This window comes from Heloderma suspectum, chromosome 5 (genome assembly GCF_057233095.1).
Source record: "Heloderma suspectum isolate Gila_16-S chromosome 5, 16-S_ref, whole genome shotgun sequence".
Taxonomy (NCBI): domain Eukaryota; kingdom Metazoa; phylum Chordata; class Lepidosauria; order Squamata; family Helodermatidae; genus Heloderma; species Heloderma suspectum.
Window position 1 is genome coordinate 103,502,789 of NC_139462.1, and position 13,007 is coordinate 103,515,795.

Here is a 13,007-nt window from a genome sequence, read left to right on the forward strand (position 1 = left end):
TAGCTGTGTGGCAAGGAAAACTCAAAAGGCACACAACAGGTGCAGCCTAACCTGGCATGGAACTATAATGATGAGCAAGCATTCACAAGAACTGGGTATCTTTAGCCTGGAGAACAGAAAATTAAGGAGAAACATGACAGAGGTCTTCAAATAGCTGAAAGATTGTCACATAGAAGATGGGGAAAGACTTGTTTTCTCTTGCTACGGAGGTCAGGACTAGAACTAATGGATGGAAATTGTGAGGAAGCAGATTTTGTCTAAACATTAGGAGAACATTCCTATAGCAGAGGGATGGGCAACTTGTGGTTTTGGCCTCCAGATGTTTTGGCCTACAACTCCCATGACCCCTCACCATTGGCTATGCTGGCTGGGGCTGATGGGAGTTGTAGGCAAAAATATCTGGAGGGACACAAGTTGCCCACCCCTGCTATAGTAAGCACTGTTTGACAATGGAAAGACAGGGGCTCTCCATTGCTGGAAGTATTAAGCAGAAACTGGACAACCAGCCATCAGGGATGCTGTAGCTGCAAGATACATTACTGCATTGGACAGGGGGTTGGACTAGAGGACCTCCCGGACGCTTCCAACTCTACAGTTCCACGATTCTTACTACCAGTGGAGTCTGGTGGCTCTGATGTCAGTGGGGTGGTGAATCCACTCCAGGTTTCAGTCAGAACCAGAACCAGCTTCCACACCTTGGATAGCTCCTTTAAAGTTCTGACTGAAACCCAGAGCGGATTCACCGCCCCAATGACATCGGAACCACCAGCTTCCACTGTTCACTACTAACTTTCTACCTGTTAAAAGGCAAAGGATGTCTGCCAGAAAGAAAACAAAGTGGCACCTTTACTCTTAATCATCAACTCGTGAGCAGGAAAAGTACTTGGTGACTAATCTGTTTAGCTTTTGTTTTCGGCATTTGTACCCACACAATAAGCAGCTATTCTTTGTTAATTACCATATTGTCTGCAACCATGCATGTCACTGACAGGGGTGTGTGTAGGGGTGTGTGTTGCATTTGTTATTTGGAATCAAACCTTAACTGGTACATGCTGATAAGGGAGAAAAAAAAAATATATATATATATATATATATAGAGAGAGAGAGAGAGAGAGAGAGAGAGAGCGCGCACGAGCACGCGCGCGAGCACTAGATGGGCATTAATAGAAATTAAGCCAGTGCCATAGCAAGGAGAAGAGAGGAAATAAGAACCAGTACAGTCACATGACGTTCAAGGAAAGAACATGAAAACCTTACTACTAGCTGTTGGCTTTACAGACATCAGCGCCTCTTCTAAGCAAAGGGATTTCAGCCTTTGGACACACCCTGAGGACACATGTAATTGTTTACAACAGCAGCCATTCAGTGCGTACAGCCTGCTTGATTTTAAAAGCTTGTTCTATGTGCTATGTTAAATAACTGTTGAACACCAGTTAAACCGTTCGCCAGCTTTGTCACACCCGTCCTCCCCCAGTTGCCTTTAACTGTGGCATAATAAACAGAACTTCAACTGGTGCAGGGTTTTCCCAGCATGGAGATGCAGCCATTGGAAATACCACACCTGTTGAATATCTATTAGTCATGCAGCAGCTAAACCTCTTTCAGCCTGAGGGCCAATCCCACTGCAGAAACGCTCTTGGCCTCTCCCTCACATTCCAGTGGTGGGAGGGGCCAAAGGCAAAAAGGGGTGGGTCAAAATAAGCCATAAGCACCAGCAAGGTGTTAGGCTCTGGTTTCCTAAGAATGCTGTTCTTTGGTGGCACAAGTGTTTTTGAACCTGCTTCCCAGGGAAATCTAACCTGCTGTCTTTCCACTTCTTCTGCCACCAAGTCATCTTTATTTCAGAGAGCTCTTAATTATTGAGACATGATTCAGATGGGCTTTGTTCTGCTCTTGCTTTTCTCATATTTTCCTTGCATTTTTATATGTTTGTAGATTCTATTTCTAGTAGAATTTATTTTTATGTGTTCTTACCTTTAACCACTTAATTAAAAAAAAAATGATGACAGGCTGCATCCTCTATGCAGTCTTAGTCACTCCTGAATACATTGGATTTACGTCCAAGTAAACCTCCATAGGATTGTGCTGTGTGAGACAGATCATAGCAGGGGTCAGCCAAAGTTAAAGCTCTTTGGAATTTTACTCATTTCAAGGACAAAGTCACAAATACACTTCAAATGTCTCCCACTGAAAAATATTGGACAATAAGTGCTTCTATGAATGATGCCCTATATCAGAGGAATGTATGGCCCTCCAGATGTTGCTAGACTACAACTCCCATCATCCTTCACCACTGGCTATGCTGGCTAGGGCTGTTGGGAGTTGTCATCCACCTACATCTGGAAGGCGACACATTTCCCATCCCTATGTTCAATAGCAGCAAATCCAATAGTGCGTAGTAGCGATCATTTGCATGGCTATTTTTATAGCCCTGCTATTATTGCTACTGTTTGCTTATTACGTAGCCAACTAGCCAGGGGAAGGCAGTGGCCACCGATTCCTGAAACTGGTAGAGCCCTTTTATTATAACCTCCATTCTTATTTTAAATAATGACTGTACATAACCTGGGTGGATTCTGGTAATCCAATATTGAGTATCTGAAAAGGGTAAATGCAACAGATGTTTAGTTACATAATATTCCTGGAACACTTCAAAAAGCATAGCAAATATTTGGTCAGGGAGGTAAATACAACTGTTCCTTGTCTTTACCATAAAACATACAAGCTTTTCCTAAATGGATCTGTCTCACTGCTTTGTTTTGAATTAGGATTTCACAGACACAGTGGCTGGGTTTGGATGATCAAGCCAGGATATGCATGAGGTTTGCACATCCATGCGCAGCCCTTGTGGTCCCATCCCACTTCGCTCCTCCCTTCACATGAGTGTGGAAACAAGCCAGGAAGCCACAATTAACCACAGCATCCTCAAGTCCATTATGTGCAAACTGGGAAACCATAGTTAATGGCTTCCAAACAAGCCAGCATACTAAAACTTGGTTTAAAGTTAGCTTCCTAATCCTGCTTCCTTGGAAGCCATTAACCATAGTTTCCTATTTGTATATAACGGTTATGTACATGACGGTTATGATTAACCATGGCTTCCTGGTTTCTGTGCTCACTTGCAGAAAGGGAGGAGCAAAGCGGCAGAAAAGCCAAATGGTGGTTTATTAAGTCAGGACTTGATCATCTGAATGCAGCCAGTCAAGAGCAGGGAACAGCACTGAATATTTTAATTATTTTTTTATAATGACAAACAAACACATCAAATTTAAATCTAATTGTTGACAGGAGGCAATACATTTCCCTCCCTTTACAGATGAAATTATAAGTGGAATCCATTGGCTGCTTGGGGTTTGTCTACGGTTCTTCTTATATTTAGTCTCTTGTCCATAATCTGAGGAAAGGCTTTGACAAACATTGCTGCCCATGTTCCTGGTGTGTGTGTGTGTGTGTGTGTGCATGCACACACACACACACACACGCAATAAAACCAGGCCGACCACCTGCTTACTTGATCCTTGCCCATCTTGGCTCATTATGGGCTGCAGAGAGAGACTGGGTGAGGGGATCAGGGTGGTGGTGAACGCCTCCCTTGAGGAGGGAGTGATGCCATCAGCCCTCAAGAAGGCAGTGATAAGACCGCTCTTAAAGAAGCCCTCCTTGGATCCCCAAGTTCTGAACAACTTTCGCCCAGGCTCGAATCTGCCATTTCTGGGCAAGGTGATTGAGCGGGTGGTGGCTGTGCAGTTGAAGGCACACTTGGAAGAAACCGATTATCCAGACCCATTTCAGTTGGGCTTCAGGCCTGGGCATGGGACAGAAACGGCCTTGGTCGCCTTGGTGGATGATATGAGGCGGGCTCTGGATAGGGGCAAATGCTCCTTCCTTGTTCTCCTCAACCTCTCAGCGCTTTTGATACCGTTGACCACGGTATCCTTCTGGACCGCCTGGAGGGGTTAGGCATTAGACACAACATATTGCGGTGGTTCTGCTCCTTCCTCTCCGGCAGGTACCAGAGGGTAGCACTGGGAGAGGAGGTTTCAGTCCCGTGGCCACTCACTTGTGGGTGCCACAGGGTTCCATCCTCTCTCCGATGCTATTTAACATCTATGTGAAGCCGCTGGGGGCTATCATCAGGAGGTTTGGGGTGTGGTGTCATCAATATGCGGATGACACACAGCTCTACCTCTTGTTAAAATCTTCACCAAGGTTGGCCATAGAATCCCTGTTCAAATGTCTGGAGACAGTGAGTGGCTGGATGGGAAGGAATAAGCTGAACCCTGACAAGACCGAGGCACTTTTGGTAGGAGACAAGAGGAGGTTGGGGGATGTTGACCTGGTGTTGAATGGGGTATGGCTACCCTTGAAAGACCATGTCCGCAGCCTGGGGGTCATTTTGGACTCCCAGCTGTCCATGGAGGCTCAGGTGTCAGCTGTGAGCCGGACAGCGCTGTATCAACTCCATCTGATACGGCAGCTGCACCCCTTCCTTCCTGATCATCTGCTCCCATTGGTAGTACATGCCCTGGTCTCCTCTCGTTTACACTACTGTAATGTGCTCTACATGGGGTTACCCTTGAAGACGGTTCAGAAGCTGCAGCTGGTACAGAACATGGCGGCTCACCTGATTAAAGGCAGCCGCCGGCAAGATCACATCACTCCAGTGCTGAAGGAGCTGCAATGGCTACCAGTTGTTTTCTGGGCCAAATTCAAGGTGTTGGTTTTGACCTTTAAAACCATATATGGTTCTGGCCCAGCCTCTCTTAAGGAGCACCTCCAGCAACACTAGACAGGCCGCTTAACAAGATCAGCCTTGGATGGCTTTCTCTCTATCCAATCAGCCAGGCCAGCTAGACTGGTGGGGACGAGGGAGAGGGCCTTTTCTGTGGTGGCCCCCACTCTGTGGAACTCCCTCCCTAGGGAACTCCGCCATACCCCCCTCTCTAATGAGCTTCAGCTGTGCATTAAAAACGTGGTTGTTCAGGCAGCCATTTGGGGTGTTAGGGTATGTTTTAGAAATATGGTGTTTTTACTGTAGAATTTTATTGTTTTAAACTGTTTTATTATACACTTTGTACATCGCCCAGAGTGGCTGGGTGACCGGCCAGATGGGCGATTAAGAAATTTAATAAATAAATAAATAAATAAATAAATGCCATATTTTATAAAAATTAGCTATTTTGACTTTGCTTTTAGCTAAGTCCATTTTTCTGCCATGGGTATTTATTACAGCTCCATGTACTAAGACTTCAGTGTTAGACGTTCTAAAGTTTTCCAACTTTTAGCTCTTACCCTGGAAGAACAGTATCATCATCATCATCATCATCATCAACATTTCTATTCCGCCCAATAGCCGGAGCTCTCTGGGCAGTTTACAAAAATTAAAAACATTAAAAATACTATATACAGAGATTAAAAACCATTTACATAAAAAACACATGAACACACAATATACTCAAAGAAACATATGTCTAAAACAACTTCAACAACAATCTCAAAAACAAACAACCATAACTATAGGACATTCCAGGATCGATTAAACACTTATCATATATTGCTGAATGCCTGGGAGAAGAGAAAGGTCTTAACCTGGTGCTGAAAAGATAACAATGTTGGCGCCAGGCAGGCTTCGTCGGGGAGATCATTCCATAATTTGGGGGCCACCACCAAAAAGGCCCTCTCCATTATCACCATTGTCCGAGCTTCCCTTGGTGTAGGCAGCCAGAGGAGGGCCTTAGATGTTGAGCGTAGTATATGGGTAGGTTTGGGTCGGGAGAGGCACTCCATCAGGTATTGTAGTCCCAAGCTGTATAAGGCTGTACAGGTTAAAACCAGCACCTTGAATCGGGCTCGGAAACATACAGGCAGCCAGTGCAAGCGGGCCAGAGTCGGTCTTATATGTTTGGATCTTCTGGTCCCTATTATCAATCTGGCTGCCGCATTTTGCACAAGGTGCAGTTTCTGAACAGTCTTCAATGGCAGCCCAACGTAGAGTGCATTGCAGTAATCTAACTTGGAGATTACCAGAGCATAGACAACTGAAGCCAGGTTATCCCTGTCCAGATAGGGGCGCTGCATAGCTGGGCCACCGACTGAAGTTGGTAGACGGCACTCTGTGCCACTGAGGTCACCTGAGCCTCAAGTGACAAAGATGGCTCCAGGAGAACCCCCAAACTATGAACCTGCTCCTTCAGGGGGAGTGCAACCCCATCCAGAACAGGTTCAGCACCCTCCATCTGGTCAGGAGAATCACCCACCAACAGCATCTCAGTCTTGTCTGGATTGAGTTTCAGTTTATTCGCCCTCATACAGTCCCTTGTCGCAGCCAGGCACCGGTTTAGCACATCCACAGCCTCACCTGAAGAAGATGAAAAGGGGAAATAGAGCTGCGTGTCATCAGCATACTGATGCCAATGTGCCCCAAAACTCTGGATGACCGCACTCAATAGTTTCATGTAGATGCTAAATAGCATGGCAGACAGAACTGACCCCTGTGGCACTCCGTACTGGAGAATCCACGGGGCTGAGCAATGTTCCCCAAGCACCACCTTCTGGAGCCGACCGTCCAAGTAGGAGTGAAACCACCGCAATGCAGTGCCTCCCACTCCCAGCTCAGACAATCCTCCCGGAAGGACGCCATGGTCGATGGTATCAAAAGACACCAAGAGATCAAGAAGAATCAACAAGGTCACACTGCCCCTGTCTCTTTCCCAACATAGGTTATCATATCGGGCGACCAACGCCGTTTCCATGCCAAAACCCAGCCTGAACCCCGACTGAAATGGATCTAGATAATCGGTATCATCCAAGAGCGCCTGGAGCTGGTTGGCAACCACCCACTCAAGACTGAATTCAGTACTGAATATAAACCGCCGAGTAAATAAATCCTTCATGTAAATCAGAATAATACTTCACACACTCTCTCTAAAGTACCATGTGGATGTTGATGACATGTCCAGGGACACTCCCTATGTACCTGCAACATTCCTATTCACACATCAAGGACCTATGCCTGAGGGCCTCCTCCAAATAGTACACACTGCGGACGTCTCTCCCTTAGTTCCCCCACACTGTGCTTGTGGATTCCGCAGTAGCCTCCCTTATCCTAGCTGTTCAAGCAGGGTGTGTTGTTACACTGCCTGTAACAGTCTGTGTGTGCCTCTGTGGTGGCGTTTTAACTCAACAATGCTTAATCTTGCAATGAATCTGCTTGTGCTTATTACAGAACAGTTGCAGTTCAAACACATTTTGCTCTCCGTTATGGAAGGGAGGGGTGCACGGGAGGTGGTGCACGGCCATTTTGATTCTCTGTGTGTGCGAATTTAAACACAGGTGTGCTATTACACAAAATGCATGCACGTAAAGACGCATTTGACCAGGACTACACCTGTGGGATAAGGATGAAAACCCTGAAAGAATCTTGTGTGTATATTTCAAAGGTATCCCAGTCTCTCTTCAAAAGCCCAGAATAGGAACACTGATTTTTCAGGGTACTGGAGAACAGGGGGGTGCATTTCTTTCTTTCTTTCTTTGCTTGTGGGCTGAAAAGCAGTTTTGGGGGCAATTTTAGTGGGGAAACCAGCAGCTACTGATCCACAAGAGGACACGTCCTATTCTTGCATGATAGCTAAATCTGCTCAGGAGCTTTTGGTTGAGAGACTCTAGCCTTATTCGAGCATCATGCCTGGTTAGGGTACATCAGCCTTTCCCCATTTGGCAGTCTCCAGTTGTGCTGGACTACACCTCCCATCATTCCCAGCCATGATGGCCAATGGAAACCCAAATATAGTGTCTACCCTTATCTACATGATAAAAATCAAGATTTGTTTGTATTGCCTATTTCCCCTCTGTTCTACGTGATAAGAAGATTGTAGAATTAACAACCCAAAACAAAGGAGAGCGCGCTGACCAGACAAGTCTTGCAAGATCACCCTTGGAAAACACCTTTAGCAACACTGCCATATTTTATTAACTCTACCAGCAAGACAGTGATATTCCTGTTTTACAAATGAGGAATCCAAGGCTCTGAAGAATGACATTCATACCAAACAAATTCATCCATAGCGATTCTGAGATTTGAGTAGGATTTCCTCTGGCGGGGCTCCAATGTTTTTCCTAAACAATTCTCTAGGGAGGGAATCCCCAAAATGTGGTGCCACCATGGAAAAGGCACTGCCTCAGGTTCACACAGAGCCAGTTGCCTTCAGAAAGTGGAGATGTTTGTATGGGAGCATCTTCTTCAAGATTCACAGGGCCCAAACAATTTAGGGTTTTAAACCTCCAGACCAGCACTTTGAAATATGTGCACAAGCTCAGTTCCTTCAGCACTGGTGAAATATGCTCCCTATAATTAACACTAAACCCCTGTTCAGGCATTTGCCTGAATATGTGAGGGCTTAGAATGAGTAGAGGGCCAGGAAAAATGCATGTTGGGCCCTCCCCCTACATCTCTGGGCACACCAGCCCCACCCCTCTCAGTTCAGCCCTTGCCCCGTTGAATCGGCAAGGAAGTTCCAGTCACGGTCACTTGAACAAGACTAGGACTCTCCATGCGATTGTGGACCCTGCCTTCATGCCTGGAGACAGAGGGGGCAGAGGCAGTGTGGATGGCCCTGACCCTCTCCCATTTTAAGCCCTCACAAATTCAGGCAGATGTCTGAACAAGGCTTCAGTAAAAGCAAGGAAGGGCCAATCTGAACCAGCTGCAATTTCTGAGCAGTTTTCAAGGGCAGCCCCATGTAGAGTGCATTGCAGTTACAGAGGCATAAAATACTCCTTCCAAATGGCCTCTGACAGGGCACGCAGCAGCCAGGTTGGGTCCTGGGACTCATTTTCAAGCTGCAAAATCCAACTTGTGAGGAAGCATGACCCTTTGGAATGGCCACAGTCTCCAGAATCAGGACAGCCACCAAGCATCACGGTCTCAGCTCACAGCTTAGGATGGTTTGGCAGCTGCAGCCCTATCTAGAACTTACCTTGGAACAGTGACACATGCCTGGGTTACAGCCAGGTTAGATTACTGTAATGCACTCTATATGGGGCTGCTCTTGAAGATTATTTGGAAACTGCAACTAGTACAGAATGTGGCAGCTAGTACACTTGTGGGAGCTAGGCAGCCAGATCGGATTACTCCTATTCTGTATTGTTTACATGGGCTGCCTGATAAGTTTCTGTGCCCAGTTCAAGGTGCTGATTTTGGCCTTTAATGCCCTAAATGGCTTGGGACCACATTGTCTGAAGGACTGCCTATACCTGCATGAGCCTACCAAGCATAAAGAGTAGCTTCAGAGTCCCTACTCTGTGGCCCACCAACAAGAGCCATTAGGATGGAGGTTACTAGAGGTAGAGCTTTCTCGGTGGTGGCCCCACACCTTTGGAACTCTCCCCCCAGGGATATACGTATGGCCTCACCACTGCTGGCTTTAAAAAAACAAACAAACCCTGATGACACATTTATTCCAGTCTGCATTTGGTGCTTAAAAATCATTAGTTGCTGCTACTGCTGTGTGCACACACACGCACGCATGTGTAAAATTGTAATTCCAATGTTCATGTTTTTGTAATATTGTAAGCCACTTTGTAAGGGCAATGTGTCCTGAAAGGCAGGTTAAGAACCTTTTAAACAAACAAATTAGAAAGGGTGGGGGAAGGCCCATGACTGGATTCCTCGTGGGTTTTAATTTTTTTTTTTTTTTTAAGGCTTAATACAGGTGCTGGAACTTCTGATATAGTTTGAGGCTGTGGTGTTGGGGGAGGTTTGCATTTTAAAACTCTTCTGCCCTATCTTTCTCCCAGTCTCAACTGACCCCATCTCCCACCCCTTCTACTAATTGTCCAGTGGGGAAAAATATACAGCTACCATCTATACTCAGCACAGTTACTGATGAATCAAAACATTTTCAGTCACTTCAGTGGTGACAGCCACAGGCCCAGTTAACATTCTTATCACTACAATTCCATCTAACACAATACAGATGGCTCTACAGAGAGTTACAAATAGTTGCACTGCTGAAAATGTGACCCTAATACATTTTAATTGTTTTGGAGGAGTGCAACATGCCTGTACTGTTTATGAAATGCAGACAGCAATGCGTTCTTTTTAACGTACTGGATAAGAAGACAAGAATAGCAGAACTAGTACTACTGCAGTTCCTACATTATGTTTCTATCTATTTCCTCCTAAAAATCTTTCCACCCTAATAGGAGAAATACTTCCATGTAACCATTTACTATGCTTCCAGCCAATTTATGAATGTGTACATTTCTCCAACTCTCCAATGGAAATCATTTAGAGAAAAATAATTATTAGGATTGTCAAACACAGCTACTAACAATATCAAAGGGAGTGGCGCATAGCAAAACACAAGCTATGCCATTATGTTCTAAAACAATCCTGGCGCTAGTTTTATTGGCCATTCCATCCAAAAGTAACAATTTCCAGAGGGGTAGCTGTGTTAGTCTGTTGCAAAGAGACTTGTGACTAACAAATTTATTATGGCATAAGCTTTCATGGACAAGTGTCAGATGATGTAGATTCTAGTCTACAAAAGCTTATGCCATAATGAAGTTGTTTATTTGTTACATCCCACTCCTGCGGCCCGGAGCTCACGGAACAGTGCATGGTTCTCATGCTCATATTATCCTCACAACAGCCCTGGTAGGCCAGGCTGAGAGAGGCTGAATTCATGACGGGTGGGGAATTGAACCTGGGCCTTTCCAATCTTAACCCAATGCTCTAACCACAACTCCTCACTGACTCTTTAAGGTGCCACAAGACTCTCATTTTTCTATCCCCCAAAGTGGGCATAACAAAAGCAATTTCCTAAACACACGAAGTTACATCAAATCCAAGAGTTCATTGAACATTTCTCCACTGGTCACAGATTTAACCCTGAACCCCAAGGGCTCCAAGAAGGTCACAGAGCACTTCCAAAAGGTGCTCAAGTAAGCCGGGAGAGGGAGTTCCTTAACTGAGGTGTCAAGAAATGAGGAGACAGAGAAAGCCCAAGGTTATTAAAACACTGGTGGCCGCAGGAGGATGAGAAGAGGCTCACTTTCTTCCAACATCGTTCCCTTTTCACATGACTTGTAGAATCTAAAAGTGGAAACTCAAGCTAATTACTGCCCAAGTCAGTGCTGACACACTTCATTGATAGATGCACCCAATCTAGTATAAGATACGTACTATTTTTCCAGACTTTATAATTAGCCATTCTCATTCTTTCACTTCCTCTTATTTCCCTTCTCTCCCCCCCCCCCCGCCCCAAATAATGAGCTTCTTTAGCTCCTTCCTGGTCAGAGGACCTTTCACACATCACACCCTGGCAGACCCAGGTACACATAGTTGCAAGCACGCATTTGTTGCACTCACTTCTCTTTTTTCTTTCTTTGTTTAAAGGCTTGAGAAGTGTAGCTGTGACCAACTAGTTCCCATAGTTTCCAGGAAACTTAGTCATGACTATGTTGAATGGAATTCTAACCTGTGGGTGAAGCACCTTTCCATGGGAGATTTCCTATTGCAGCCCCTGTCTTTCCAGAAACCAGGGCCAAATATGTTTTAAGACCCTTGACCCTATACGTTTTAATTGTTTCGTAGGAGGTCAACATATGCCTGTACTGTTTATTAAATGCAGACAGCAACACCTGCTTTTTAACCTACTGGATAGGAAGACAAGAGTAGCAGAACTACTCCTATTGCAGTAGGTACGTTATGTTCCCATCTATCCAGGGGACTCCTCAACATCTTTCCACCCAAGTAGGATTTCAAGAGATTCCTTCCTTCTCCATGCATTGCACAGCGTAAGGCAGCCGACCTGATGCCCCCCAGAGGTGTTGGATACTGGGAGTTGCAGTCCAACACCTCTGGTCAGGGACGGCTGAATAAGAGGGCTTGTCGCCCCATTAGTCCCCACCCCAGTCGGCTAAATTAAGGAACGAACAGAAAGTTTCCCAAAGTTTGGGCCCGTGGGCGCCTGCCCAGAAACGAGGCCCTTCCTGGTTTTCCACTGGGAACGGGCGAGGTCCCCTGTTAGGAACAGGTGAAGCCCACATCGCCGACGAAGGAGAGGCTGCAGGGCGCGACTGCCGGCGCGCCGACGCCGCGCGGATAAGGCTCGCAGGGAGAGTGGCGAAGCGCCCCCGAGGGAGGCAGGCGGACGACCCGCTCCTACCTGCACCCCGGCGCTGTCCAGGAAGCGAGGCCGGCCGCCGAGCAGGAGGGTCGCCCGCAGCCCGAGCCGGGCTCCCGACTCCGACCGGCGAGCGTGCAGCGCGCGTGTGGCAGAGAGGGAGTTCGCACGACCTCTTCGTGAGGGACACTGCCGTTGGTGTCATTGGGCGTCCTGGCGTCATGTGACCGCCGGGGAAAGTGAAAACCCCTTCAAAGTTCGCATCGGAGGCTTCCGAGAGACTTTGTAACCCTTCACCGGCGAGCGGGGCGGGGAAGCCGCCCAGCCTCGTCGCGGCGACGCGCACACGCCCGCCGAGCGGACGCGAGGCGGCCCCACGTGGCGGCTTCGCTACACAATGGGCCGTTTTGCAGCCCTCCGAGCAGGTCCCTGTGATCGCGTGTGGGACGCGGCCCCCCGGGGAAGCCGCAGGATAGGCAGCGCCGCCCTCCTTCTGTGGGGCGAATTCAGCTCAGGGCGTGGGGTCGCTGCCATTCTGGGCAGTGTGCACCCCTACACGTGCCTACTCAGAAGTAAGTTCCATTGAGTTCAGTGGGATTTGCTCTTGGTGAGGTGCGCGTGTGTATAGGAGTGCAGCCTAACGCTTCTCTCCTGTACATGTCTACTCAGAAGTAAGCCCCATCGACTTCAGTGGGCCTCACTCTCCGGTGAGTGTTCCTAGCAGCTGTAGGCAGGCGGACTTGAGCCTTGCAGGATCGACTTAAGTTTTTTTTACTAGAACCCGGAGATCCACCGACAGGAGTCAGGCGCAGTTGCAAAATAACGGCACAGGCAGCCAGCCAGCCATACGCTAAGAACGAAGGAATAGGGTGCCTCTGA

At 47.0% G+C, this 13,007-nt stretch overlaps 1 protein-coding gene across 2 annotated transcripts in view; it reads right to left on the minus strand.

Annotated features, from left to right (window-relative positions):
- The window catches only part of PGCKA1 (PDCD10 and GCKIII kinases associated 1), a 57,999-nt gene extending 45,501 nt beyond the window's left edge, over window positions 1–12,498 (minus strand). The window contains exon 1 of one of the 2 annotated variants that reach the window (XR_014792593.1): window positions 12,171–12,429. The gene's annotated coding sequence lies outside the window, so the exon portion shown is untranslated. Of the gene's footprint in view, window positions 1–12,170 lie in introns of both variants that reach the window. The other variant, XM_084860329.1, reaches the window with a different exon arrangement.
- Between the last annotated feature and the right edge of the window lie 509 nt (window positions 12,499–13,007).